A 5,168-nucleotide genomic window follows, 5' to 3' on the forward strand; every position below is an offset into this window, starting at 1 on the left:
GACACAGAGTAAGTCGAGCATTCCTCTCGGCCCCACACAAGGAGCTCTTTGTGTGCGCTGTCATATTTGTGTCCTAGATCAGACAGTGTTGCAGCGATGCATGTTATTTATTAGATTGCAGAAGGCAGTGATCTCCTGCCCCTAATTGGATCCTCTCAGGAAGGGGATTTGATTAAAGCCCATATATTCAGTCATTAATAAGAGTTTTCCCCCTGGGCTGGGAGGACCACCCACCAGGGATGCACTAGAATGGTGTTCTTGCAAGCACCTACAAAGCTGCATTTTCCACAATCCCTACATAGGCTGTTAGGAGAATTTTATACATGTTCATAAAATACAGTGGTTGGAGGAGTGTATGCATGAGGTGAACATTATCTTGGTCATTACTTAATGTTAACTTATTAAGACAGCTTTAGTAAAGCTGAAGTTTTTCCCTGTGGAATATTGGGAGAGGTTAGGAAAAAATGGTTCACACTGTCACACGTTTATTCATGTTTTAAAACCAACATTTCAAACTTTCTTAAGTTGACTTAGATTTAAAACTGGAAAACCACATTTTTAATTTCTGTTTGACAGAGGGTTAGGACAGTGACAGTTCATGACCTGGTCCTTGCTCTTTTGGTCCATGACGTTATGATCACTGTAACATTTGTTTCAGACTATCTTGAGTTGCTCAGCATGAAGCAACATCTCTGTTTTCCCGATGGAGACGTGCTTTCAACAGAGTGTGTAATACTTTCTGCATCATTCGACAGAAGGGAGTACCATAGACGCACATAATAACTATGACTACACAGCATTCCTATGTCACTGATTATAACTTGTTAGCAAAATTATTGCGTCCACCCTGTAGTGCCTGTTTTCTGTCAGAATGCTGAAAGCATAGAAAGACCAGACCAGAAAATATGGATTTGATTTGAAATGCCTTTTAAATAGTGATTTAATGGTGATTAATGGTGATTTAAATTTTCATGGTGCCATCTAAATATCCAAAAATATATGTTGGGGTAATGAGAAGACCTTTAACAAGGTTGACCATTTTACAATTTATTATGATTTATCATAGTGTTAACGGTCATTTGCTAATTAGAAAGAGAATTTAATGCCTGTATTTCTACAAATATTCATCTTTCAATAATAAAAAAAAAAAACATGATTTGTACTTTAGTCTGAAAAACAAGGCTAAATAGTCTTTATTCAACTGGATGTGGACGGAAGTAAAGCTGTGAGGAATATCAGTACAGTTGCTTTAGTCATTCAGTTTCAGTAATTCCAAAAATGAAACATTGATTACACAACTTATTTTCCACTGGAAATTCTTTGAAAACGTATCAAAGTTTTGTGTGCGCAATGATCGACATCCAACATAGTTACTGAAGTATGGAACAGACTGTACTTCCATACCTCACAGCTTTTTCTTTTTTTGTTGTCACATTAAATATGCTGTCTTCTCTGACTAGATGAAACCGTTCAGGGTGGAACATAAAGTTCTGTTGCTGTCATCATCAGAACTCTTCCTACAGTGAATGGCGGATGGCAAACCTTCAAAGACATCTTGAAGTATTCGCAAATTATTTTTCTCCTTTGTGGTGTAATAATCGCGAAGCAGGCTATTTTTGTCTATCTCTGCATTGTGAGCATAATCTGAATGTGGACATCGTTATTGTTTATGGCAAGCAGGGGGAAAATTCAATCATTTTGTTGAAAGACTTCTCGCCAAGTGATGCAGAATGTTTTGGCAGCGTATGCAGCAGCACTAACTGCTGGAGCGCAGCCAGAGTTTGCACGAATAACTACATGGTTACATGTAACGAATACAGTCTTATAGCAGCCATGATCCAGAGTCATGTGTGACCCCTGCTTATTAAATATTATCCACTTCTTGTGCAAGTCCATGCTGTGTACTGTTTCAAAGTACAAAACCTCCAGTTTGCTGGGAAAGTGCTGTCACATTTATGTGCACAATAATGATCTTGCAGCATCTTTACGCTCATAATCTTCCTTAATGGCTTTCCTTTAAAACGGCCACATGTTTAGGACAATTAAAAAGAAACAGACGGGGCCGTGCAATGAGCCAAAGCAGCATTTTTTTGCTTTTTCTTTCTCTTTGTGCAGTTGGAAGACAGCAATTTTTAGTTTGCCAAAGCAGAACTGATTAATGAGCAATACAATAAGTCAGTGAAGTCATCTGCCTATGTGCATTTGTGCGCGCATGAGACAGTCTGTGGTTGTAATCTGCTGTAGAGTATGTCAAAGATGTCATAGCACCTCTGCTTCAGGGAAAGCAAATAAACCGTGGAGGCAGACCTTGGCACTTTTTTTACTTCCCTGGAAAGCTTTTAGCCTGCGGCCTGCTTTTTCATGGAGTGATTCCAGAGAAGCAGAGCATCTAATGTGTTTTTCTGTAACATTTCCCATTAGGTGAATCATCCCTGCTGGGACTTCCTCATCTAAAAGTCCTCCATTGAGGAATAAAAATAGTTATTTCTACACTTTATTTTTATGCATTTAATTGTTTGATAAAAAAAAAAAAGAAAAAAAAAGTTAGATTTATTACACTACCATCAAAATTTTCCCGTGGGTCCAAAAGTATGAGATCACTTTGAAAATCATGTCATGTGTTGCTCTCATTAAAATCAAAAGGGGGACAAAATAAAATAAAATTCAAATTTTCACTACTGCTTCTTTCATTAATGGAAAACCTTTTTTTTTTTTATAGAAAAATGAAATAAGACGACATATTTTCTCACATTTAATTATTAACTAAAAAGTGTTGTTATGCCATATTTTATACTGCCATCAAATTTAGAGTGAGGTTCAAAAATATGAGATCACTTTGAAAACCATGTCAGTTGTGATTTTAAAATTTACATTTACGCTAAATACATTTTGTTAAAAATGAGAAAAAACTTGACTTCCTCTATTTCACTATAGTGCTTTCATACTCTTGGACCACACTGTATACTCTAACACATTGTTTGTTCCTCCAGCTGCACTGAATAGTGTGTCTGGATGAGTAATTGCTATTTACAAAGTGTGCAGTAATGAAAGAGAGAAGTGGAACCACGAGGAGCAGAGCATGTAAAACAGGAGAGGAACAAAAGGGAGGAACGAAAGAGACCATCTGAGGGTTGTATCCAGACTGTGATGTGCTTTCTGACAGCCATTGAAGTGCAAAGGGACAGTGCAGGCTGGTGTTATCCATTAACAGTCATCTGGATCCAGTTGCTCTCCCGGCTGGGCTACATCTTCCGCAGGCGGTGCACCAAACAAACATCTCCCCTTTGATAAGAACCAAACTTGAACACATACAAGCTAATTCCATGTGTGCTTGTCAGAATCACAGGTTTAACAGAGGTTACATCAGGAGTAATGGACTTTCATCCATTAGTGAAACTTATGGCTATGTGAGACTAAAGTTTAACCTCTGCTCTGTGGTTTCTAGATGCTGATTGGACGTGAGTAGAGAGCTGTTAGTGTAACCTTGAGCGTGTCTGAACATGATGGATGGAGTGACAATGTCTCTTACTGATCTGAATTTGCTATTAATGGAAGATTGCTCGGAGTCATTGTATTAATTTCACAGAGAGCTGCCTTTCTGACAAAGCTCCTATTTTTGATAGATGGTGGTGTGTAAACAGGTCTATTAAAGAAAATTGTTTGCTAAAGCTCCTGTTTGTCAGCAAGAACACATTAGGGGAGCGAAACAAAAATCCTTTTAAGCAAGCAATGACAGTAAATGAGAGCTTGAGTTGAATGAGTCATAATTTCCCTCCAGTTTTACAGAGGGTTATCGTCTAAACAAATGCTGTGCCAGAGAGGGGACAGAGCGTTGGTGTTTGGTTGCTAGAGTGTTCTGAGTGGTTGTCAAGGGGTTGTTATGTGGTTGCTAAGGCATAACCAATATAGAGTGCAGCAGTCGGGTTCGGTCGGGAAGTTTCTTTCACTCTTCCATTTGTCAGCAGATCCGAGCACGTTGAGAATATCAGAAACCGAATGTGCTTCTGTGTAATGTATCCAGTGCAAACAGCATCAGTGTTTATAGTTTCTTGCGACACAACGCTCGTCTTTGGTGTAAACAAGTCGTTAAGCGACTGAATGCCAGTGGGCAGGGCCTATGTTGAGACAGTGTATAACTATTTGTCGATGTCTTGGAGGCAGTGTATGAGCAAATGTTTGTGCGCTTGTGACGTCACATGCCACCCCATTTCTAAATGAGCTATTTTTGGAGCTTGATTAAATAAATGCTTTGTTTATAATGAGGAGGACGTTTTAAGCTATGAAATTTGCAAGATGTTTTAATGGTACAAAGGCCTCTTATATATCAAAAGATCAAACCAAATGTGATTACTCATGTCCTGACCTCTTTAAAGAACCATTGTGAGCTCAGAGGTTGTTAATCGGGGTTATATGCTTTTGTTGGAGCCATCACTTTGTATTATTTCAACTTAAGTTTTAAATAATCATATTTAACACCAGGATTCCTTGTGAAAACTACATTACCCATGATACTGTGCAGGAAATTCCACCAATTAAACTTATAATATATCATTTCTGAATATATAGACATTCAACAACTTCAAATGGATAGTTTTAGATTTTGCCATAGTTTTTAAATTATGTCATACACAGTGACAGTGGTTCATGGGACTAAAAGCCATTAAGTACACTGTCTTGCACGTTTGCCTTTAATTATTTGGACTAACTTCGCAGCTGGTTTGTTTGTTTCTTTGATCATAAAGCTGTAATGAAGTCTTTTTTAAATTCCTTTGGTAACAGTAATGGAAAAGAATACTTCTGGAACCAGCGCCGCTGAAAAAGTGGGAGGGCGCTAATGCACTCTGTGGCTTTTAGCGAGTTGCTAGTAGGGTGTTCTGGGTGGTTACTTACTGACCCGAATCAAAGGAGCCTACCTTCAAGCCTTGTGATATCCAGGTCCCTTCTTCAGTACAAGTCCATGATGTCTGTTTACTTAAAAAAAGCTTCTGTATTTGAGGTATCATTCATGATGTGGGATGCATTAAATTCTTGAGTTTAATATTTAGGATTAGGGGTTTTGGATAATCCAGTATTAAAAGTGATGCTTGCATGAACAAACACCACTACAAATGAATGTAATCCATTACATACTTGAGAAGGAACAATAAAGACATAAGAGTTAAAGAGAA

This window comes from Carassius auratus, chromosome 3 (genome assembly GCF_003368295.1).
Source record: "Carassius auratus strain Wakin chromosome 3, ASM336829v1, whole genome shotgun sequence".
Classification (NCBI taxonomy): Eukaryota; Metazoa; Chordata; class Actinopteri; order Cypriniformes; family Cyprinidae; genus Carassius; species Carassius auratus.